Source organism: Amia ocellicauda, chromosome 13, assembly GCF_036373705.1.
Source record: "Amia ocellicauda isolate fAmiCal2 chromosome 13, fAmiCal2.hap1, whole genome shotgun sequence".
Classification (NCBI taxonomy): Eukaryota; Metazoa; Chordata; class Actinopteri; order Amiiformes; family Amiidae; genus Amia; species Amia ocellicauda.
The window spans coordinates 35982062-36009140 of record NC_089862.1 but is presented as its reverse complement, the minus strand read 5'-3'; the positions used below and the strand labels follow the sequence as shown (position 1 = coordinate 36009140).

Here is a 27079-nt window from a genome sequence, read left to right as displayed (position 1 = left end):
TTGATTACTAGAAGCTGGTTTGCCATGGAACGATTTAAAATGATAAAAATAACAATTGACTATTACGGCAGTGCATTGTGGGTTAAATAAAGTCAATCTAACTGCTTGGTCATCCAGTAAACCTTGCTTAAATAAGCAGATGTTGCATTTTTATTGACTATTGGAAGATTGAGCAGAACCTCTACGAGCACAAACTGGAGAAATACGATGAATAAGACAAATTCCCATGATTTACAGAGGAAAACAGAAACTCTTGCACTTTGAATGATCAGCTGACTTGACAGTGGTGCAGAAGAATGGAGAGGAGTCATGTGATGCTCAAAAAGTGCACTCTTTCTCTTATCTTGTCATCCTAATGTGATTATCAACAAAGTTTTCACAAAGTTTTCCACTCCTGAGTCTCTTTGGTAACAGTACAGTTTGTTCCGGAGGCCCTTGGCATTAAAAAGAAAGAGGAAAGTAAAATATTCCCATATGCTGAAAATAGAAACACAATTGAAGTACATAAAACAGGTTTTTCATTCTTTTTCAGCTTGATACAAGTGGTATATTTCCGCTTTCCTCTGAATATGTAAAACATTGTTTGAAGTGCACTTTTCTTTAGTCGTTTTACACTTCAACATTTGCTCAAAACGATATTTCCACTTATCGCAAATCTTAAGCAGAAGATCACTTTTGTTTACTTGAATGAATTTGGAGAGCAGCCACAAATTGATTTTGCCAGGCATTAAAAGAAACCAATCAAGGGAATTTGTGTGCTGATAGCTGCATAATTAGGTGAAAGAAATCCAGCGAACCCCCTCTTCACTCTTCCACTATTCTGTTCTGAATAGAGATTTACAAAAATATGTGAAATATGTGCTTCTGATGACCAAACATAGTTCTGGAAAAGATTTTCATATATATATATATATATGTATATTGAATACAACCTTTGAAAAAAAGCCCGGCTGTCAGAACTAAGCTTTTAAATTGGAACACAACTCCTTTTTGAATGATTGCTTATATCTGTAATATTTAATTTTCTTTGCCTACCGGTTTCACAAATCATATAGAATAATCACAATTTCTTCTGACTTTTACAGTTGACTGACAGCTGAATTTTCCCTGTTCCTGAGTGTTATTACAATGTGGATTTCGAACTCTCAATCTGTCTCCTGTGTGCTGAATAATGCTATAGATTTAAAATACTACAGCATTATGACTTTCCTAATAATACCTTAGCCTAACCCATTTACACTTTTTACAGCCTTTCTAAATGTCAACAAAAATTGCAGTCTTCACACATTAATGTCATGTATTGTTGATAAGATTATTTTGCATATATTTACATATGTAGTTTGTCGATTATATGTACACAAACTGTGTGCTGCTAACAGTATATATATATACACTCACCTAAAGGATTATTAGGAACACCTGTTCAATTTCTCATTAATGCAATTATCTAACCAACCAATCACATGGCAGTTGCTTCAATGCATTTAGGGGTGTGGTCCTGGTCAAGACAATCTCCTGAACTCCAAACTGAATGTCTGAATGGGAAAGAAAGGTGATTTAAGCAATTTTGAGCGTGGCATGGTTGTTGGTGCCAGACGGGCCGGTCTGAGTATTTCACAATCTGCTCAGTTACTGGGATTTTCACGCACAACCATTTCTAGGGTTTACAAAGAATGGTGTGAAAAGGGAAAAACATCCAGTATGCGGCAGTCCTGTGGGCGAAAATGCCTTGTTGATGCTAGAGGTCAGAGGAGAATTGGCCGACTGATTCAAGCTGATAGAAGAGCAACTTTGACTGAAATAACCACTCGTTACAACCGAGGTATGCAGCAAAGCATTTGTGAAGCCACAACACGTACAACCTTGAGGCGGATGGGCTACAACAGCAGAAGACCCCACCGGGTACCACTCATCTCCACTACAAATAGGAAAAAGAGGCTACAATTTGCACAAGCTCACCAAAACTGGACAGTTGAAGACTGGAAAAATGTTGCCTGGTCTGATGAGTCTCGATTTCTGTTGAGACATTCAGATGGTAGAGTCAGAATTTGGCGTAAACAGAATGAGAACATGGATCCATCATGCCTTGTTACCACTGTGCAGGCTGGTGGTGGTGGTGTAATGGTGTGGGGGATGTTTTCTTGGCACACTTTAGGCCCCTTAGTGCCAATTGGGCATCGTTTAAATGCCACGGCCTACCTGAGCATTGTTTCTGACCATGTCCATCCCTTTATGACCACCATGTACCCATCCTCTGATGGCTACTTCCAGCAGGATAATGCACCATGTCACAAAGGTCGAATCATTTCAAATTGGTTTCTTGAACATGACAATGAGTTCACTGTACTAAACTGGCCCCCACAGTCACCAGATCTCAACCCAATAGAGCATCTTTGGGATGTGGTGGAACGGGAGCTCCGTGCCCTGGATGTGCATCCCACAAATCTCCATCAACTGCAAGATGCTATCCTATCAATATGGGCCAACATTTCTAAAGAATGCTTTCAGCACCTTGTTGAATCAATGCCACGTAGAATTAAGGCAGTTCTGAAGGCGAAAGGGGGTCAAACACAGTATTAGTATGGTGTTCCTAATAATCCTTTAGGTGAGTGTATAAAACATGAATCTTGTATAAACATAATTAGTTTTGTTAGGGGTGGATAAATAGGTTGATATAATATATTTTATATGATACCTATATATATAATGTAAACACGCTATGTTTATATACTACAGAGAGGTGTCACAATCTGAACAAACTCCCCAGCGATGTGGCTGAAGAGACAATTTGGGAACATTCAAAAACAGACTGGATAGGATCCTTGATCACTTAGTTATTAATGGACACCAAACGAGCACGATGGGGCAAATTGATTCATTGGAGTCTGTTTGCTTATTTGTGATGTCACCAATCCAGACTTTACCTAATGTAAATAATGTACTTCTGGGATGTTGAGAGATTTCTGCTATAATTGACCACCTCTGGGATCTCCCTGATCTGAAGTCACATGTGAAGTGGGCTTTACATTTGTATCATAATATGTTTATTTTTGGTTTGTGGGGTGCATGGCTAGAGAGACCCCTGAATATACTGTACTTTACTGGACTGAGACTACCCTGAAGGGAATGACACGAAATAACATAATGCTATATTTCACTTCACTTAAGAACTTTCATTTAAAGATTGTCAGAATGTTATTGTCTATATTTCAAAAGAGAGACAATGGATTACTTGCAACCAACTCTCGACAATGATTAATTATGAAGTATTTAACAGTTAAAATCCATCAGCGGTCTTGTGAGCTTTCAGTATTTTTGCCAGGTTAGTTTCCAAGACAAACAGTGCCATCTCTGGTGATGGAAAATACAGGACCTTTATTCTGAACGCTTTTGATTGTGTCTCCTGCACATGAACACAGATGAAGCCGTCTGCTAAGAAATATATAATAATTTAAAAAGTGTACCATGTTCTAGAGAATAGAACTGTTTATCTTGTGCTTTTCTTGCAAGTTTCTCAAATTCAGGTGGAGTTGAACTTGTTCTCTCTAGTATTTTGTTGTTTTCTCTGAATCCTCAGTTTCAGATGAAGGCCTGGATTAATTTTTAATTGAGTCTTTTGTTCATTTGTTTGTTTGTTTGTTTTGTTTGTTTTGTTTGTTTTCTGGCATGAGACATGCATTCCTGCTAATCATTATCAATATAAATGTTTAAATACAAAACTGCTTTGTTTTCGGTTTAGCAAGCCGGAGCAGTACAGAGAATGGATTTTTGTTTTAACAGATTGGGTAGCTGAATGTTTAACTTGTCACATGTCATGTCACTCTTAATACAAACATGATTCTGGTTTGACTGACATGAACCGCCGCGTTTAACAGACATATCTGTTATTTTTCCTTCCCTGGTTGTTAAACGAGCTTTGTTTAATAATTCTCCAGTTTAATGTGGATTTGGAAACCGGTTACAGATTTTTGACTAATACTATGAAGAAGTTTAAGACAATTTCAGTGGGCTAATGCTTCTGTTTGTAGTCCATGTGAGGAGACTGATAACGCTTACATTTCACGCACCATAAGACGTGTGCGGCCGGGGGTTCCCTTCTGTGTTGCGGATGATCTCTCCGGTCTTAGACTGACAGCACATTAGTAACTGCTCATCTGACCCTTCTTGTAGGTGATGCTGAAATCACCCTGCTGTATTTTCTGAAATTCAGTTTTTTTTCTCTCTCTCTTAATGCTGGTTGCTTTTCCTTCTCCTCGTTGCAAAATACCCAACCCTTAGGGATGTTTTTATTCATTACCCAGGCTAAGCTTTACACGTGTAGTTTGATTGCAAGGACAACTGGTCTTCAACTGTCAAATTAATCAGCGTGGTGCTCATTATGCAGGGTGTGCCCAGCTGACCTCGATTTTGGATCAAGATGGCAAGAGGAAAGGATCTAAGTGACTGTGAAAGAGGCGTCATTATTGGGGCACGAATGACAGGAGCTTCAGTCACACAGACGCTCAACTGGCTCGTGTTCTGGACAAGTGGGCGAGTGCATGTGTGGGACACCAAGAGAACGGGACAGGCCTAACTGCTGGACCCCTACAGTGAGGGGGTCAGGAGACTCTGTTATGTTGTGGGGGACATTTTCCTGGCATGGTTTGGGAACACTTGTCCCCTTAGAGGGAAGGGTCACTGCAAATCATGACAAAGTGATTCTGAGTGATCACCTTTATCCTGTGGTGACACATTTCTCTCCTGATGGGAGTGGTCTCTTCCAGGATGACAATGCCCCATCCACAGGGCACGAGGGTCACTGAATGGTGTGATGAGTATGACAATGATGTGACTCATATGCTATGGCCTTCGCAGTCACCAGATCTCAACCCAACTGAACACCTGTGGGAGATTCTGGACCGACGTGTCAGACAGCGCTCTCCATCACCATCATCAAAACCCCAAATGAGGGAATATCTTTTGGAAGAATGGTGTCCATCCCTCCAGTAGAGTCCAGAGACTTGTACAATCTGTGCCAAGAGCATTGAAGCTGCTCTGGGGCTCGTGGTGCCCAACATCTCACTGAGACACTTTATGTTGTTTTTTCCTTGAATTTGTCACCTGTCTGTATATTACTATTTCATTACATATGGTGGAGCATTTACTTTGTTTACTATGTCATTCCTAGCTAAAATGTAAAATGATATTATAACTAAACCTTTACAAACAAATTACAAACAACAACCACACTGTTTTAAAGAAATTATTTGAAGGTATGAAAAATAATTATTAAAAAAAATACGCTAAGAAAAATATCAAAGTCATCTAAAAATAAAGTAAGTAGGTAACAGTGACTGGCTGGGGATATACATAACTTTAAGCAATTGCAATTTAGTTAACATCGGCAATGCAAGCTTTGATTTTCAAGTTGGTTGATAATCGCCGTAATCAATTAAATTATTCCGACAGTCAAGGTTAAGTAAAGTGATTGGGTGTTTAGTTAAGTCCAATAAAAATGCAGTCAGATCCACAATGGAGAATTTCCTTGATAGACAATTTCCCTAACTCCAAATTAAAATGGTTATGTCAAGGGAAACCTAATCCCTCAAAAAACGAATGCTTGGCTACATGACAGAGAAAATGAATGACAACCACTGACTTTACGCTGAACTAAGTGATCAATAACAGAGACCAGAAAACTAAGACCCTTGAGAAATGATGTTGTCCTAATATTAAAACTTGAAAGCTGAATACAGGAAAACAGGGGAGATGAGTTTTGTGTTTGTCTTTGTTTTGTCCTGAGTGTGATTTGCAGTGTGGTTAGTACGACTTGTTACATATGTTGTCTTGGGTTTTGTATATTGGGTTAGGAGCCACGTAATGGGATTTATTTCTGATTATTAAGTCACGCCCTTCAGTAATATGAAGTAATTGTCAAAAACTTAGGAGTTAAAACTTCAAGAGGCTGACACACATGGTGACCGTGCAGTCCTTATTAATTAAAAAGCAATTACTTCCGTTGCACCCTGTATTATTGCTTTTGCATATTAATATAGCATGTGTACATATTGGGATTGCTGGCATATTTGTTTGTGTTTGATGTTTTCATGCTTGTCCCCAAACTGTAGCCCTCCATTAAAAACACAATGCAGTTGTTAAACTATATTATGATAAAAGGATGCTTGCCAACAACATGACATTTGTGTTGTTCCCTGCCTGAGCTATTTGGTAATCATGACTGTAAGTTCATATCTATAATTGGTTACTCTGAATTGAAAAAAAATAAAAATGTTTCACTTGATCACCCCTCGAGATATTGCTCTGAATAGAAATAACCTAGTTGCTGAACAAAACTTAGCTCTTGGTTTTTGTTATTTGTTTGTTTGTTTTTGCCAGAATTACAAATAACAAAATTGAGAGGAATGGTATTTGAGCAAACAGCAATTTCAATAGGAATAATAGATGTGTTGGTAAAAGCAATAATGCATTTAAAAACAGCTGTACTTGGTTGCATTAATAAGATGATAATGGAAATCAGTCTAGCTCTGTGTACCACATCTCTGGAAAACAATTTTCTCTTTAAAAGAATCAACTTTAATCATCTGACTGTCTCTTAGACCATGCTTTGTCAACCACTGATGGCCACAACTGGGAATCGAATGTCCTGGCTTCCTGTTGGTCTTTTGACTAGTCATAAATCATCGCTTCATGTTTTATGGGGTGCTTGAAACATTTAAACACTTGTCTATGAGCAGTAGTGAAATCCTGCAAACAAATATTACAAAGCAACCTACTGAGTCCAGCCTGTAAACAACCCTAATTAGCATTTGTTGGGTTGTTTCAACCATTGATAGCCTACTAACAAGGAGACACTCCAGACAGGAGAACATGAGATTTGGATTAATGGGTCTTCAAAGGACTCTCTCAATCCCTGCCACGTCCAGTAGCAGCTGTCAAGAAAGCTAAATGAGGCCCAACCATGAACGAATGCAGTATTACATGATGATTCACTGGCCTATGACATCCCTGACCATCAAAACAGACTGTTTAAGGCATGAGCATTCATTTATTTGTGGTACATTTATAGATGTTATGAAAAATGCTTGTTGTTTTCGTTAGTATTTCTCACATTGTGTTTACTGCACATTGAAATTAGAAAGAAATGCAATTAAATCTAGCGATACAGTATAAGTATTTAATAGAAACGTGAATTGTGCTCGACACTCCTGCACTGAAACTAAATGCTTTCAGCTCAAAACGTAATAGATTATTTTCTTAGAAGTATAAAAAGAAAGTCTGAAAGATAAGAGTTGCAAAAAATGCAGTGTTAAGATAGACAATAAAGTGTGGTGGTGTATGTGTAACCATTTTATATTTTGGCAAGCGAGACAAAATATGCTTTCAGCAGCTTCTTTAATGTATCCCATGCTGTATCAAGTTGACTCACTACAGTTGAAAGAGTCCTTTGTGATGTCATTCCCAAACCCATCTGCGTGGCTATCTTTCTCGAGCCGGACGATCGGCTGACACAGTTGGCACAGAAATATCCAGTGTCTTGAAGATTTTTCCCCTTGGCTTCTACTAATGATAAACTACCAGCCATCTTTCAAAATCGATCCGTTTTCACAGGTTTCCTGGTAATGGCATGGCCGAGAGTGTATACTGAGGATTTCTCTAGCGTGAACCCAATTTCATAGCTACCTATCAAAACCTGAGTGACTGGAGTGAGATATTTGAATCTCAAGTGTTGTCTCCTTGATTGTGTGCAGTCTCTGTGTGTGCCCTGCAAGAAAACATGAGAGCCAGCAAAGACAGAAGGTTATGGTGTTCAGAGGCTGTGTGATGGAGAGCCAATGAAGAAATATATTGCAAATAAAACCTGCCAATGCAGAGCCTTAAATTAGTCTTTCTCTTTCAGGGACATACAACATTATTTTGCAACAAAATTAAAATGGGACCATAAATTATGAAAATGGGCTTCCTTTGGACTCCTGTAAAATGGTGATAAGGACATTATCAGTTCCAGTAGATTTCTTGAAAATGGTTTCCTGCCTGCGACCCTGTTATCTCCTAAACTGATTAATTCGCCAATGCATACTCTTGAATTGCCTCAGAAATGTAAGTGGTGAGCAATAAATCCATAACACTAACAATAAATCAATAATGGGACGTAGCAGAAATGTAGCTTTGGGCAAGATAAATTAATTTCCACCTTAACTCTGGAACACAAACAGCCACTGAACTGATCTCTATTAACACCATTCAATTTGGACTTCATCAAATGGTGCTGAAGGAAATGAGTGAGCCAGTAGATCGATTTTGGGGAGTTTAATATCTCCAGTGGCTTTTTGTCATTCCCAGAATCTAACTGCATAATTTGGAGCTCAACCGTTTTCCATCACAAGTTAATGCAACAGCCAATAAGGACTACAGGGCCGATGAGCGTGCCGAAAATTATTTTCACATTCGCAGTCCTCTGCTGAGAGTGAACCGCAAAGGGTAGAAGATGAAAAGTAAATGCACATCTAAACAATTAAACCATAAAAATGGAAATATGTTCATAAAGGCCAACTGTATTTAAATCCTGTAATATACATCCATCTCCAAATGTGCTCATACCTTTTATTCATAACAAAACGTTGATGCAGTCAAAGTGGAGGTATTCGGTATATTTTGGAATCTGTCCTTCAGTTCGAAGAAAAACACCAGGCCTGACAGATGAACAGTTGACACAAGGCAAAACAGACCTGCCTCCACAATTAACACTGGGTATGATGATCTTTTCCACTTAAGCTTAATTTCTTTGGCACTAAATATACACTGGTAAATCAGCTTCTGGTTACACTTCAAAACGGATCTGCATAATTCAGGAAGCTAATGTACACATATGAGCGTAATTAACATAAATTGTCAATAAAACTGTGGATTTAAAGTTACTTGTGTTCAAAAAATGCATAATAGTCAAGCATAAACATATTTCTGCATGAATCTACCCACATTATTCAGGAAGAAGGCCACTGTATACCCTTTGGGTGAATTAGGAACCCAAAGAATTATTTGTCATTATTCCTTGACATTTTACTTCTCGGCTGACAAAAACTGCCCCTGGTATCCGTTTTTAGGTCTATTAGATGAATGATCTTGGTCAATTTCACATTTAATTAAGATCATGGCGAAACTAATTTCTCTATATTTATGTTGCTTTTCTGATGTTATTGCATGGCATTTTTAAATAAGGAGCAATCCATAAATAAAAAACAAAACCATTTCGAATACAAATAACATGCTTTATACACACAAGCATTTTGCTGAAAGACAAATACGAAATGAAGAAGCTGAACTATTGATTTATATGATAATGCATCACACTCCTGAAAACAGAATGCAAATTACAACATGCTGTTTGACATTTTAATGCAAACTTTTCACATCAACATGTTCTTGCACATTAGCCATCACTTCACGGATACGAGGGGGGTGCACGCTTTGTCAGGGCTAGTCATTGTTGTGGGGCAGTTGCTGAGGTCTGCTATGCATCTGCTATGAAGTTCTTAGTAAAAGCTTTTGTTTCATTCCTGGCAGCTTAGAAGGAAGTGTGTGGCTCCTGGTGGAACAGCTGTGGAAGTGAATCTTTCCATCCTGTAGATAAACCCTTCAAACCATGATGGGTGTATTGAGTTAGGGCAGGCATAATAGGCTTGCATTGTCCTGGCTGCTGTGTTCTTTTGTTCTTCTGTCAGATTAATTGTGTGTTGCACAAGTGTGCCTTACCTGACAGGATTGGCCAGAGTATTTTGTGATGATGAAATTGGTATTGTCAAATGTATCAACACCAACTCTCTTAATTGAATACATTTACAGGAGGCCACCCTATTATTTCTTACTTATTTTTGTCTGTGAATAGAAGCCTCCTATGTGTACATATTATCTTTCCTTCCTATGTAGTGACAGTACTTTCCAGAGTAAACAGATTTCTATGGAGAACAAGTATATCCATCAAAAGCCTTGTATCTTCCCAGAAACCCCTGGGGTGCTTCATTAATTCTACATACAATGTACCCCTTCCACCCCAACCCTCGAGCCCCAAACAAACTCCCTGGGCTCCACAAACAACATGCCCTACAACATCTCTGGAGGTCAGTTGTGTTAATGAACAGTTTCCATACACTTGTACATGTTCTCCTTTTAAATAAAAATTATGCCAGACATAAGTGATCGCTATGAATGACTACAAAACAACAAACACACATAGAAGTAATTGCTTTATGTTAAATAATATGGCACTGTAAACAAGGTAATTACAAATACACACAAGCATGTGAAGGAAAGGAGGTGTGTATTGTTTCATAAACAATCTGAATTATTCTGGAGGACATTTTGATGCAACCTTTTTAATCACCAAAATAGATCTCTTTATCTCTTTAATAAATAATCATTATTCCTTTAAAGCATTAAGAGTTTATTTTTCCACTCGTGGTTGTACAATAACATAGTGGAACTTCTCAACTCTTTTCCCTAAGGAATGGTTTCACATTTTATTTTTTAATCAAGTATGTTTAATAATTTCTCATAATGTGGTAGTGTCTATAAATTATATATTCTGGATTACATATTTTTCCATAAAAAGCAGATGCTTGTAAAATAGATAAAGATTACGTTTATTAGTCAGCTGATGAACATAGACAGCAAGGAGTTATCAGATTAGTATCCCCCATAAAATGCAATTTGGCAAACAAAATGACATGTTCATTTTTCATGTGTTAGAAAAAGACATTTATAAAGATGTTAAATATGTTGTAAAAATGTCCAGGCAATTGATTTTAACAGCTAGTGATTATATAAACGTATACAAATATATAGAAACCTGGTTTAAGTTACTTCTCAGTTGATTTCATATATGTATGGATACAAGTACATACATTGTGAAGATTCAGTCTGCCAGACATTATTTTCCCTCAAAAAAGTCAATAAAGAAAGACAAAAGTGCACACACGTAAATAATTCTATCACTTTACATAATTGAGTATTTAAAAAGGCTGTAAACATCTGTTTGGGGATTTATTTGTATTATTTATTTAATCTTTTAATCACTCCATGCAAAGCTTTTTCTGTATTTTCGTATACAAAGCGAACAGCACTGGCAATGGTAAACGTACGGCACCTTGCCAGTATCTGCAACGAGTAGTCTTCGAAAAGCCTTGACCCGAGTATCCCCTTGCCATTCGAGCCTGGATCTCCGCCAGAGGGACAGGCCCTTTTGTGTCAAGTTGTGCTTAACTGGGTGGAATTATTGTAATATTGACGGATAATCATTGGAGGCCTGACTTAATTAACCAAACTCATCCATAGTCTTTCTGACAGACTGAAGTCCAGGTCTGCAGAAGAGAAAGACTCTGATACTCAGACCAGCTGACTTGTTATGGCAGACAAAATGTAACGTTGCATTGATATTGAAGGAAATCTATAATTGGAAGTCGCTGTGTATTTCATCGCCGTTCTGGGTTTTAAAGGTTTTAAAAACAACTAAATGGTGATGGTATGGTCTTTAATGGGAAGTGCTTTAATGCAGCCAATCAGTGGTTTGTGAACCGACAGAGACAATAAACCGGGAATTGAAAGGTTGTTTTTTACATTCTTCAGCAAAGAGCTGTGATCTGATTCCACACTGCGACAGTGTCTTCAGGTGACAGGGATCAACGGCTGTCAGCCCATGATCGATAGTCATGTCATTTAATTGTCCGTGTTGCCTTCTCCTCACCTCAAGCATTGAATTGACTTTGACACTCCTGATCTTTAATATTCGGTGGCTCTGCCCTGTCGGCGGTATTTATATTTTTATTTTTATAGCCATATCAATGTGTATCCCAGCAGCATGCTTTCCTTCAGGAAATACACAACACAAACATTCAAATACCAGGTTTATACAAATCCGGAGTGAAACTTTAGGTCACTGCGATCTTTGAGTGCCAGTGCTGCAGAAGACATCTGCTATGCTCTCTAAACAACATGTCACGGCTCTTCAGTAAAACTACCATAAACCAATGCAGTTGCTAGAATAAAAAGTAGTTATTTCCCCTTGGTATTTCAATACTGTGCCATTAGTTTCCTGTCTCTCATAAAATTGAATCCTGGACTCCTTCCAGAATGGCAAGCTATATATCTGGGGGATAGCAGTGCTTAGAATATGAACGAACAAAAGGGAAAAACACAAAAAAAAATCCCATTATAAGAGCGAACAACTCATCCACCTGTGTTCTCACCCAAACCATGAGCTTGAAGCCACTGCGCACACACTTTGCATATTTATGGATCGGGAGAGCGAAAAGGGGAGGCTAACACTCAAGTTCCTGTAATGGACAGGAGCTGAAGCAATTAATCTTTACTCGGAGGATGACCAGGCGTCTTAGTCAATCATATCTGATCTATTAGCGAGGACAGTGGATGGGGGGCCTCGACAGACGCCCCTGGCCTGACAGCATTGATGGTGCTCACGCGCGCGCCGTGCCAAGAGCAATTTCTCGTCAGCGCTGGAGATGAAACGGAATAAATCTCAGAGCCCCGTTCACGTGCTGTTTAGTGGAGAGGAGCAGGAGATGGTCCATTTTATCCGCACACTGTGGGCAATGACAGGGTTTAATAATAGTATGCAGCTGCAAAACAGATAAAGCCCAGAGTGCTCCAGGCTGTTGTGATGCTCCACAGGTACAATCCACCAAGAGCAATCCAAACAGAAACACAGGCGCTGTGAAAGGTATACAGATGTGCTTCTTTGCTTCCCAACAGAAATTAATATGAATGGATTGACATAATAAATTGAATGTTTATACCTTCTTCCTATAACCAAGAAGGATACTCAACCTTTCTTTCTAGAGAATCCACGCTTCATGTTTCTTGATTACACTGGGTCTTTTGATCGATGGTTAGATGCTCAAGAGATGGTTGGTTCTATTGCTTAAATATTAAACACATTTTTGTTTTTCACATTTTAATCTCGAAAATTCGCAGTTTTAGAAGATGTCTGTTTAATTGAACCCCGAGAGCCCAATGAGTGTAGTCAGCCAAAAGTACAATTACAGGGTTTCCTTGCTCATTGGGTTATAAAGCCACGCTTATTTTCTATTTAAATAATGATTATGGTTTAGTTTTTGTCGTCATATAGACATATAGCCCTGTCACTAAAATGTATCAACATTCCTGTGTAAAGTATAGCCACAATGCTGTGCAAAAGACTCAATCTGTTCTGTTCGGTCTCATTCCATGGGAGTCAGGGAAGTCTGTGTCTAGTGTCTAGGCTTTGTGATAAGGTGAGGAGTCACTAGATTTCTTAAGATGATGATTTCTATTCCTCCAGCACCCTGTCTTGCACCCTGGCCTGCAGGGGGAGACTATGGCTTGCCGAGACTGTGCCGGATGAAGCGTTTCTTGGAAAGGAATGGATGGATGGATGGATATTCCTCTAGCTAATTTGGATGAAATGTGAATCAGAGAAGAGACATTTCTTCGAGATGTTTTGTTGCCTATTAATAATGTTCAGAAATAGTTTCCAACAAAACCTTCAGCAATAATATTATTATCCATTGTTGATTAGAATCTTCATAACCTTTCCTCTTTTCTACAACAAAGGGATTTCTCTTTCTCCTTCACGACAATTATGCAACTGCACTATATAGGCCATGTATTAAAAAAGTGTCATAACTAATTAAAATGGAGAACAAAAAACAGAAGCAACAGCTCAAATGTCATCTTTTGATCAGTCTGTATCAGACAGTGTGTTTGAATGGCATCTATTAGAAGGTGTATTATGACTTTGCACACTTGTGCAGCACACAATTACCCATTCTCGGTTTCCTTAGCAACTGGAAAAAAACAATTCAATCTTGGACCCGTTCAGACTGCAGCTCTGATTTCATTTGATGTTGTCATTTTGTCACAAAAAGAAGCAGGCATCAATACCAGAAACAAATGTGAGAAATGCTGTCAATTCTTTTTTGTTTTTTAAACTCGATCTGTATTTCTTTATAGAAACAAGGTGTAATGTATAGAATTCCATAATCATTTTAAGTTTAGCCATTTTTCTTTGCACAAAACATGTATGTGTGTGCATGCATAATATACACCGATCAGCCATAACATTATGACCACCTGCCTAATATTGTGTAGGTCCCCCTTTTGCCGCCAAAACAGCCCTGACCCGTCGAGGCATGGACTCCACTAGACCTCTGAAGGTGTGCTGTGGTATCTGGCACCAAGACGTTAGCAGCAGATCCTTTAAGTCCTGTAAGTTGGGAGGTGGGGCCTCCATGGATCGGACTTGTTTGATCAGCACATCCCACAGATGCTCGATTGGATTGAGATCTGGGGAATTTGGAGGCCAAGTCAACACCTTGAACTCGTGATTCATCAGACCAGACCACCTTCTTCCATTGCTCCGTGGTCCAGTTCTGATGCCCACGTGCCCATTGTAGGCGCTTTCAGCAGTGGGCAGGGGTCAGCATGGGCACCCTGAATGGTCTGCGGCTACGCAGCCCCATACGCAACAAACTGCGATGCACTGTGTGTTCTGACACCTTTCTATCAGAACCAGCATTCACTTTTTCAGCAATTTGAGCTACAGTAGCTCGTCTGTTGGATCGGACCACACGGGCCAGCCTTCGCTCCCCACGTGCATCAATGAGCCTTGGCCGCCCATGACCCTGTCGCCGGTTCACCGCTTTTCCTTCCTTGGACCGCTTTTGATAGGTACTGACCACTGCAGACCGGGAACACCCCACAAGAGCTGCAGTTTTGGAGATGCTCTGACCCAGTCGTCTAGCCATCACAATGTGGCCCTTGTCAAAGTCGCTCAGATCCTTACGCTGGCCCATTTTTCCTGCTTCTAACACATCAACTTTGAGGACAAAATGTTCACTTGCTGCCTAATATATCCCCCCCACTGACAGGTGCCATGATAACGAGATTATCAGTGTTATTCACTTCACCTGTCAGTGCTCATAATGATATGGCTGATCGGTGTATATATGTGTATCAATTGTATGGCTTTAGAAAATTATAGTTGGTCATAATTATAGTTTGCAAATAGATGTACATAATGAAGAGCACCATATATAACAAATACCTTGCTATGCAAAAGCAGGTTATAAGTATACAAACATATGTCAAAAGTGTGTTCATGTGTGTTCAAAATCCCCTGGTAGGAAATTAAATGCGTTCACATTGTCTTTTCCAAACTGAGACAAAGCTCTGAAGCTGGGTGAAGTCGCCCTGCTAGAGAGTAGGGCTGAGATTTCCGCTGGCCCCAGGCTGAAAACAAAAACACGGGTCAAGGGTCAAGGGTCACACATCTGTAATGTGAAATCTGCATCGGTCGAAAATTTTAATTTTACTTCGCTTTTTTCCTCATCGCAGCTGTAGTCCCGAGAAACCCACAGACACCATAAGATGACTAGATGTGTGTAGTATCTGTCAGTCTTTACTCCGCAGCCCTGTGAGGCTTCAGCCATGCCTGTGTGTGATTCCTCACTCAAACTCACTCACACGGTGCAAGGAGCTCCCATGATGCTTCACTGCGCAGCGGGCGGAACGCCCATCCTACTTGGGAACTCGAGTCTCATTCATGTTTTAGTAAACCTGACAGTGGCTCTCCATCAATGATTTTAAAGCTGAATTTGATCATATATATCCTAGGTTATTGGACAAACTTGGATATATACGTAATAAAATGCAGTTTTATGGAATATCAAATAAGTTGTTCATCAAACCAAAGACAAAAGCAAATGTGAACAGTATTAAGGTAATTAAATGAAAACAATGAGAAGAGGATTCTGGCCATTCAGGAATTATATTGTAAGTATTGTCAACTTAATACTTTAACTCATTAAATATTTACACAATATACGATTTCAAACCCTGTTTGTATTGAGGGTACAAATGCAGTATGGATTAATCTTTACTAGAGTCATGTAGAGAACCTAATAACTGTAAACCACACCATCAGCACGGACCAGCTGTGTGACAGGCTTATAATGCATTTTCACACTACTATATATTGCAAAACATATCTATCAGGAATGGACAAACTTGAATTCAATGTCTTAAGCATCTGTTGGTGAATTTGTTTCATATATGTGTGTGTATGTGTGTGTATATATATATATATATATATAAACAGTCTGTTAATACTTAATAAATACCTTTAAAAATGTCCCCACATTTTTATAGCATTACTCTATACTTTACCCACACAAAGGCCAAATGGTAAATAGACTGAGTAATTTCCATGATAAATAGCTCAATTAAATCTCTGCTTCTAATGATCACTTAATTGTGACATTAATATTTCATTTTCATTTCATTGTTAGCTCAATTGCTTTCCTGTCAGGCACTTAGTAACTAGCTGTCTGTCGTCAGTGTCTGTTTCCATGTTTCACAACTCATTTATCTGGTAACTTCAGGTACCCAATCATTTAATTCACAAAAATGAGTACAGTCTTCTGATTTAAAATATACAGGTAATTCATAAATCATAAACATTTTAGCAGACAAAAGATGCATGTATTTATTTTATTTCAATCTGCATGTGTCCAAAGAAATGTCATAGTGTTAGCATAACATAAATAACCAGTCATCAGTACATAGATAATGAACAGAATTGATCTGCCCAATAGCAATTTACATGCAAAGTAAATTTATACATGCATACATACATAAATAGAGATACTACTACAACATCCTGAAGTGCACATTTTCATCAACTTTCAATCATCAAAAGGAGACAATCTATTGATACAAGTTATTTGAGTATTTTCATTGGTTAAAGTTTTTCCATGTTTTTGGGAAGTATATGAGATCGGAAATGCATACAATGTCCATTGTTTGCTCTGATTATTATCAGGGATGAAAATTAGATTTATATAAATAAATATATACACTGTCGGTATCTATAAAATTGTCTTGGTGTTGGAGATGTTCTAGTGTAATTGGAACTTGGAAAAAGCCCAAAAGCCATAGCAGGTTTATAACTCAGTGTAATCTTTCGGCAGGCGTGTGCCGTCTAAATCACCCAATACTCTAAAGTAGAGAGATTTTGAAATGGCTAGTCTCTGGTTCACACTTGTGGCTCAGACAAAACCATTCCTTTAGCCGCACTGAGCACCTTTGGCATCCGCCGAGAGAGCTGTTGATGAGCAGTGATCGTATTTGTTGATAATAGTGTCTTAAAACTTTGTGTTGAATGCTAAAGGACGAAAGATAAAAGCAGCCTAAGGAGTCTTAACCGAATCAATGTGCTGTGTGATTTCCCCCTTTCAACACTGTGTCAGAATATCCAACAGGGTGTTTACTAATGGCTTCATTTTCTCTTGCGGTAAGGGCGAGTAAAACTGAGAACAAAACACTCCAGCAATGAGAAACCACTTATCGCCATTGCAATTAAAAGAGCATTCGACAGGAAAATGAATGGCTTCAATGTAAAAAGTGAATTACGAAGCTTAGTAAGGTACCGCATATAACAATGCCATGCTTTAAAGAGTGGGAATGCCACGGAAGGCTTTCATGTTGGCTAAAGCAGAGGTGGGAAACAAATTGTCCGTGGCATCATTGGGCATTCAGGTGCAATTAAATTATACATGAGAAAAATAAAGTCACGTTTGAATTGACACATGCCGCGTCCTTCTGTTCGAATTAATCAGAATCAATCGCATTGTAAGACATAGAGCTTTTAACATATTTTGAGAGAAGCAACTCAATTAAAGGTGTTGTTTTCCTGCTGTTTAGTTATTTACATGTGGCAGAATTTTTCAAATCACTGCAGTCCACAGATTTCCACATGAGAACAGGAATTAAGAAGACAAGGCCGGCAGAACCACCTTTTACAGCTGAGTGATTTCAATAATTTCAGTTAAACAGGCAATTTTGATTTTCATCCTCCCTGTTTAAGAAGTTACAGTTCAGGCTTTGGGCCTTAACAGTCTTTGATAGTATTACTATAAGAGATCTGTAAATGTATTTTCCAAAGTAAAATATTGTTTTCGTTTTCATAAAATTACACATGGACTCTCTGCCCTGTGATGACAAAGCCACTTCTGCTCTGTAACATTTGTTTTCAAACTAAAGAAGCGTAGAAGACAGCCTACTCAACATTTAACTTTGAACTTACAAATTGTAATTAGGCACAAGTAATCAATTTAAAATAAGAGAATAAGACACGAACTCTCCGCTCGGCCCCTGGTGAAATCGATAACCTCGGAGTGCAGATATTGATCGGAATGGATGTTCTTCTCATTTTCCTGTAATTTAATATCCTTTCTCTAATGGTTCTCCTTATGTATAAAAGTCCAGTGTCTAACTTCTCTGCTGAAGGTCTTTATCGACCTTTTGTGAATGGACTAATCATATAACTCTAACCACACAAAAAGTTGTATGTATGTATGTGGTTGTTTATCTATTAATTTCTTTATCATTTTGTAAACAGTGTACACAGAGAGAGCAGTACACATCCTCTCTATACTCTGAAGCAAACTTGATCACCTTGAACCCAGTTACACGAGTAGTAGGGAGAAGAGACTGCCCTAATCATTCCTTTAAAGTGTTGTGTGCGTGCAGCACTTTTCTCTTAACTAACTCCATTGTTTTCAAATCATTTACCTTTAGGTTCTTGCGTTTCCATTTCGAAAAATATTGTAAACAGTTGGGATCCGTTCACCTCATTTAATTTAATTGTCATACCTCCGTGGTCCGGTTGTCTGAGTGTATTTGAGCCCTAAGGACTGGCGTTGGCCTATACACAATAATAACAAAGATCAGTTTTATATTACAGAAACATTAGATTCACATATTGAAATGGATGACTGAAAATGTTTATAAAACGCAACTAAGCGATTGATCTGAGTTTTCTATCCTTGTAGTGCTGGTAGAAACTGGAGACGGATAAACTGTCCTGCCTTCTGTGACCGTAGAATCACTAATCTGGGCAGTTTGTGTGTGTTTTTGCTGATATTGTTTTGGTATGGTTGAAATAAATAGTGTCATATGGGTGAAAATAGAAACTCCTTGGGGCCTAGGCTTGTGCAGCTCACTAACACTGCTCAGAGATTAGGATTTAATGAACCATTATTTGACAGAACAGTCAGAGTAGAAAAATGCACAAGCTGTTTCGGCATCGAAGGACGCATCCTCGCCTGGGTCAGGTCAGGGGTTTCCTTTCTCTCGTGTCAGCGTCACCTATTCCCTGATACAGTCCCTTTGCTCTGGTTGTTCTTTTTCCTGTGCACTTGCCGTGCCATGTAACATGCAATTAGCTTCATTTCCGAAACTGTTTTTCTTCCAGGTTCCCTGATGTGGAAGTATAGCCCACTATGAATCAGATGACACTGGGGATTGTAAAGGAGCACGGCGTCACTGTGAGCTTGAACTTTACGGAAAGCTGTTTTCAGAAGGCCTGCCACAAGGTATGGCATGCACATGTTGTTTCCCCCTTTGGAGGTGTTGTTTAATTACAACACAGCTGCCTGTTTAAATCTCTGATAAATACAATCCACTGTGACCCTGCGTTAATCTAGCAGGCAATCAAGGACACAACTTTAATCAATTCAATAAGAATATCTTTCCTGAAAACAGCACTAGAAAAATGTGTGTAATGAAGAATGCAGACTGCTTTTCATTCTGTACAACAACGCAGGGAAGTAGTAGTAAAATAAAGAATGATTGGCTGACAATAATAATAAAATAATGGGTGCTTTGGCTAATGCTAACCTTCAGGTCTACAATGATTTAAGTGTTTAGCTCCTGAGTATTAGAAAACCATATGTAAACAGATGTGTTGTGTTGAGGAATTGGAAATTGCCTCCATTTGTCATGTGTGTAGTGTTATTGTGAACTAAATGCTCTGTACAACTTTTACAGCTTGCATTACTTGCAGAATTACACTAGCATTCCTCCCCTGGCATTTTAAAGGGCATTTGTGCAATGGATTATTTTAAAGACATCAATTATAATATCCAAACATGCTTAAATACACAATTTCTTTTCCTGCAAGTTTATAATAGAGAAGGACGGATGATAATGTCATGCTTGTGTCATGTGTCCGTTGGAATCAGGAGTGACAGAGCTGGAGAAATAAAACATGTGAATTATGATGCTGATGCCTTAATACCAATGAAGTAGAACATGAAAAATACTTTAAAATATGATTGCACTGGAGAGGGTAAGAGAGGAATAATCGGCTGTCTGTACCATTAGGGCTCTCTGCTTTCTTAATATCTTCATAATGATGTGGGCTCCACTCATATAAAATATCAGCATCTGGGCTGGATCTGCACCAAATTGTTTTCTTGGCACTGTGCAATTCACGCACTGGAGACTGGAGGGGAGAAAATGTATAATTTCACAGTGTGAGCCCTTCGTTATTATAAGGAGCTTTATGTTATGATCCCCAGTGGTGTAGTATCCCAGCAGAAATACAAGTTGCACCAGACTTATTTATACAAAAAGAACAGGAGAAAGAACATGACTGCAGCTATTATGGTAATACAAACTTGGGGAAAAACAAAAACAGAAAAAGTTTTGCATTCAGGCTATGAATCTCAGAAAATGTTAATTAAACTTTTTATATTTATTTTTCCGGTTGCACTGAACTGGTGTTGGGGTAGAAATTGAGACAGCTGCAGGTAAAATTAAAGGATGGGCCCCCATGGATTTCACTAATTGATTCTCATAATTAAGTTCACCATGTTTTCAGTACGTAATCGTAACCATAACCGCTGCATAACTTTCTGGCTCTCGCGGCTTTCCGTTTAACCCTTACCACCCGATGCTCTCGTTTTAAGTTAAAAACGCAGAATGAATGAATTTGTGTTTTCTTTTGTGTGTGTTCTTTTTTCCCTCTCCTTTTGTTTTTCCCAGATGCCAGTGCTACGGAGGCGTGCTATAACAAGCTGAAAACAGCTGTCTACAAATTAGCACAACTAATCAGTTTTCAATAATACTTGTGAATTAAGACTTGTACAATATTAGGCGTTAACAGCTTTTTACTGGCGCTCGTATAAAGCCATGATTAAAACATGAAATCTGCATCTGCCATCCTAATTTCTTTTTAATTTGCCAAGAACTCCGTTTTGGTTTACAGCAATGAATCTGACACTTTAATGAAGTCATGGGTGTAAGTGATAACTAACCAGCTATATAATACGGTGAAGGGTTACATAAGAGGATGAAGAATGATAAACAGTGGTTTCCATATACTTACAGTGAGGGAAAAAAGTATTTGATCCTCTGCTGATTTTGTACGTTTGCCCACTGACAAAGAAATGGTCAGTCTATAATTTTAATGGTAGGTGTATTTTAACAGTGAGAGACAGAATAACAACAAAAAAATCCAGAAAAACGCATTTCAAAAAAGTTATAAATTGATTTGCATGTTAATGAGGGAAATAAGTATTTGACCTCTTCGACTTAGTACTTGGTGGCAAAACCCTTGTTGGCAATCACAGAGGTCAGACGTTTCTTGTAGTTGGCCACCAGGTTTGCACACATCTCAGGAGGGATTTTGTCCCACTCCTCTTTGCAGATCCTCTCCAAGTTGTTAAGGTTTCGAGGCTGATGTTTGGCAACTCGAACCTTCAGCTCCCTCCACAGATTTTCTATGGGATTAAGGTCTGGAGACTGGCTAGGCCACTCCAGGACCTTAATGTGCTTCTTCTTGAGCCACTCCTTTGTTGCCTTGGCTGTGTGTTTTGGGTCACTGTCATGCTGGAATACCCATCCACGACCCATTTTCAATGCCCTGGCTGAGGGAAGGAGGTTCTCACCCAAGATTTGACGGTACATGGCCCCGTCCATCGTTCCTTTGATGCGGTGCAGTTGTCCTGTCCCCTTAGCAGAAAAACACCCCCAAAGCATAATGTTTCCACCTCCATGTCTGACGGTGGGGATGGTGTTCTTGGGGTCATAGGCAGCATTCCTCCTCCTCCAAACACGGCGAGTTGAGTTGATGCCAAAGAGCTCGATTTTGGTCTCATCTGACCACAACACTTTCACTCAGTTCTCCTCTGAATCATTCAGATGTTCATTGGCAAACTTCAGACTGGCCTGTACATGTGCTTTCTTGAGCAGGGGGACCTTGCGGGCGCTGCAGGATTTCAGTCATTCACGGCATAGTGTTTTACCAATTGTTTTCTTGGTGACTATGGTCCCAGCTGCCTTGAGATCATTAACAAGATCCTCCCGTGTAGTTCTGGGCTGATTCCTCACCGTTCTCATGATCATTGAAACTCCACGAGGTGAGATCTTGCATGGAGCCCCAGACCGAGGGAGACTGACAGTTATTTTGTGTTTCTTCCATTTGCGAATAATCGCACCAACTGTTGTCACCTTCTCACTAAGCTGCTTGGCGATGGTCTTGTAGCCCATTCCAGCCTTGTGTAGGTCTACAATCTTGTCCGTGGACAGCTCTTTGGTCTTGGCCATGGTGGAGAGTTTGGAATCTGATTGATTGATTGCTTCTGTGGACAGGTGTCTTTTATACAGGTAACGATCTGAGATTAGGAGCACTCCCTTTAAGAGAGTCTCAGCTCGTTACCTGTATAAAAGACACCTGGGAGCCAGAAATCTTGCTGATTGATAGGGGATCAAATACTTATTTCCCTCATTAACATGCAAATCAATTTATAACTTTTATGAAATGCGTTTTTCTGGATTTTTTAGTTGTTATTCTGTCTCTCACTGTTAAAATACACCTACCATTAAAATTATAGACTGATCATTTCTTTGTCAGTGGGCAAACGTACAAAATCAGCAGGGGATCAAATACTTTTTTCCATCACTGTAGAATACAATTACCTGAGGCGGATGCTAAATTCCAGGGGATTCTGACCATGAGCGACAGCAAGACAGTAGGACACCATATTGTTTTCTGCTTTTAAAAGTATTTACATGCTGTGTAAAGCACGCATTCAATGGTTATATATGGTAGTTAAAGGAAAGCAGTGTATAATTATCACTGCGAGATAATGAAGAGTGAGCTGGCCTCAGTTGGTCATTTCTTTTTAAATATATGGTTGAAATAATAAACAAAAGGAGTGATCAATTAAGGAATGCTAATTAAGCAGTCACCCTTTCCAATACCACCGGCAATTAAACTTGGTTGCAGGAGTTTTTCTCTATTATTTAGTCATTTGAATTACCAACCAAACACAAGTTATGCAAACTTAACTTAAAATAATAAAAAATGTCTTCAGCGCATACTCTAATTATAGGTTTCAGGGGAAATGTTACTTATCTTCATTTAATGTAATGTTTACCATGGATATATAATTTTAAATCCACTTCTGGTGGGTGGTGTGGGGGTTTTAGTTTCTGGTTTTATCTTCTCTTGAATACTCCCCCATCCTCCCTATGCGTGAAGACTCACAAGTGAGAAAGAGAACACTGAAGTCTGATTCTTCTTTGGTTAAGTTCATGCTAAAGCTGTCTGTGAGAGAAGACTCTGAGGGGCTGGGGTTGAATGTTAAAATCTCCGTCCACGGCTGGTGTCCAGGTAGTGACACAGTGGTAAACAAAGGAATCTGCAGGGAGTGAAAGTCGAACGTGCGATACACTGATATATATATGACAATTGCTGGCGTGTTACACAGATATACTTTTAAACTGTATGGAGTATTTACTAACTTAATATCCTTCCCTCCTTGTGGAGAGCTGGGCCTTGAGGACATTCTATTAATTTTTTTATTTTTTAGTTTCATACCACGCCAGTATAGTCATCGTTTGATTATTATATCCGGCAGATGCTTTCTTCCAATGCGACTTATACGGGTTCACATTTATACAGCTAGGTTTGGACTAGAGGAACCTTTGACCCTCTGTAACTTTAACTTCTGTTCATGATTTGAAATCTGCATTGTATTAGAAGGTGACTGTAATTCATATTCAGACACGTACGGCGGGACATTTTGGCTGCCCTGTCAGACACATTGTGGTCTTTTCCTTGGTTGGCTTCCATTTACAAGCTTGAGGAATTATGATGTATAACCTGTTTAACTGATCTTTGGGACAATGTCCTCGGTATGATTAGTGTGAGATGCAGAAGGAATAATATATACATTCACATAATTTTTATACACATTATTATCATTGCTCTTTGTCTGTCTTGTATAACATTCCCCGGTTTTCTTAATTGTAACAACATTATAAATTCCAACCGCTTGCCTGAAATTTAACTTAAGGTGTCGGACAATCTTAGAAACAAATGTAGAACAAAATGGAGATCAGATGTTTACAAAATAGATTTTTATGAACCAACCCTTACATAAGTTAACTTGCTTAAAAACACAAATGTATTGACTTGACTAGAAAAAAAAAGAAAGAATGCACAATAAAAATTTAACAAATGTACTGCCATTTTCATCAATATCATCCATGGGTGAGCTAAATCCTTGACATTATTAGATCAGAAAGAAAAGACGTGAGATCGGTCGGATTAATTGTCTAGATCAGTGGTTCCTGGAGGACCCCCCACCCTGCTGTTTTTTGTTCCAATCGAGCTCTCAGTTACTGAATTGAACCCTTATTTTCCTATATCAGATTATATTATATTATTTATTTATATTATTATAAACAGTAGGGGGGTTAAGGCAAGTATAGAATTGTATAAATAACTTATTAAAGAACCAACTCTTTTATTTCACAATTTAAAAAGTCAAATCTAAGCAGATTGCTAATTCAATTAAGATTCAATTAAGTAATTGAGAGCTCGGCTGGAACGAAAACCAGCGGGGTAGGGGGTCCCACAGGACAGGTTTGGGAACCACTGGTCTAGATCAGCAAAATATCGTTGATTTAACATTTCATCTTTATAAATAGTCAGCAACATTGAGGGAGTTTAATAAAGACTATTAATAAAAAAAATACAAATGCATGAATGAATAATATTCGGAACAAAAAGTAAGGTAGAACATTACTCATATCAAGGAAGAGGTGTTTAGTGTAAATAATTACTAAATACATTTTAGTGGACTTAAGGGCCGGATTAAATCAAAACTTTGACCCATCTGCTAATATAAAAATACAGAACTGTACTCGGTTGCGGCTTCATTTTTAGTATGACACTTTCTTCTAATCATAAATGTAAACACTATGATGTACAGATTTGTAGTTTTCTATTAGTGGGTGGGTCAAAGTTTTGATTTAATCCGGCCCTATATTTGAAAATTTGGAAGGTGGAAAAGCATTTTGCAGTAGCTGAGACCAACCTTGCATTATAAAACGGTTGCAGTGGGAACAGTCCGTTGGAACAATTGTAATTTGCTTCCAGCGTCTCATAATCATCATGTATAATTTTCTTCTTAAACACAGGGGGATACCAACAAAACCACCTGTTACCTAATTAACTTCTGGGTTCATCACTGTGGCATTTAGATGCAACCAAAGTGTGACCTTTTGTGTTATACGTTTATCATATTTGTTTCTTGGCCTCTCTCCCAATTTTCACCTCGGAATTATCTTCACACTCTCGGTGTGCTTTTTTGACAAGGGAATGTGCGGTACATAATTATTTTCCTCCAGCTTTTGGTCTTCCGCATTTGATTTCCTTCTAAACTCACCTAATTTCCATTAGCAGGAACATAGTACATTATAGCTTCCATTAGCTCCTGCTGTGAATGATTGGGATTGGCGCAATATTGAGCCTTCTCACACTGTGTACCTGTCACCACAGCCCCAGCGCCAGTTTATCCAAAATCTAGTGAGGAATAGCAAGGTCTTGTATATATATATATATATATATATATATATATATTAATTGCAGTGTTTATTTATAGAGTACTTAATATCTGCCCATTGATGTTTATGAATGCTGTTGTCTAAATACTGTGATAGCAGTTCACTGGTCTGCAATTGTCTGATCAATAAATGGAGGGGCTCATGGCCCCACTGGATTAAATAGTTACATTTTATTAAAGGGCACAAGAAGCTTATTAAGAGGTGCATTGATTTTATATGATAGGGGTATTGGATAACAGACCTTATAATTGAAAGTGTATATTCTTGAAATGAAAGGCAAAATATGTATTGATTTTGCAGTGCCTTGAGTTTTTTGAGAAGTTTGAAGGCTGGGAATGCCACGTTATATTTTGCTTTTTATTAGTTTTTGTTGTCGTATCAATACTTGAAATGTTGATTTCTCATCATTGAAAGATTATTTTATAATCACTTTTATTGAGCTGTTCAGCGTGCTTTTTAAACAATGTTGCATAATATTATTATCAGCTTCAATGTCACATTTTAGAAAGATATTATATATGTTTTTGACAGCAGGGCTTGCTGAGAAAAGGGCACAGGAAATGTGATAATTTAATTGCAATGACAATCACAATTCTACATTACACCATGCCGTGGTTAATGGTTGGCAGACTTGTGAACTGTGAAATGTAAAAAGTATTAACTCCACACAGCTGGTACATTATAACATATATTGATGAGCTGCCATAAGTGTTTTTCAGGAAACATTGCACTGTCCGCTGATTCCACCTTGGTGCACACAGAGCAACACCAAGCAAGAGATTACTGGATATACTCCACAGAACTATTCTGGAGTGATCGATTAAAGTGGATTAGATGTATTAATTTTTGTTCATCCTCTCATATTTGAAGATCCTCTCACTAATGTCCACTATAATTGCACTATGGGAAGAATAGAACTAGTTGAAGTAACGCATGAGAAAGACCTAGGAGTCTATGTGGTCTCCTCACTTTCTCCATCCAAACAATGTGGGGAAGCAATAAAAAAGGCAAACACAGTGAGTATATTGTCAACAGTGTAGAGTTGAGAACAAGGGCAGTGATGTTCAGACTGTACAATGCACTAGTTAGAGCTCATCTGGATACTGTGGACAGTTCTGGGCTCCACACTTCAAGAAAGATATCGCTGCTCTAGAGGCAGTTCAGAGGAGAGCAACCAGACTTATTCCAGGTCTGAAGGGAAAGTCCTACTGAGAGACTGAGGAACTGAACCTTTTCACCCTGGAACAGAGGAGACTACGTGGGGACTTGATCCAAGTCTTCAAAATCATGAAAGGCATCGACCACATCAAACCAGAGGAGCTTTTCCAGA

General features: G+C 38.6%; 1 protein-coding gene across 1 annotated transcript in view; it reads left to right on the top strand.

The window, feature by feature from the left end:
* The window catches only part of LOC136766894 (leucine-rich repeat and immunoglobulin-like domain-containing nogo receptor-interacting protein 2), a 322297-nt gene that overhangs the window by 100821 nt on the left and 194397 nt on the right, over positions 1-27079 (top strand). Inside the window, exon 3 of the mRNA XM_066720764.1 lies at positions 19304-19424. The gene's annotated coding sequence lies outside the window, so the exon portion shown is untranslated. The remainder of the gene's footprint in view (positions 1-19303; positions 19425-27079) is intronic.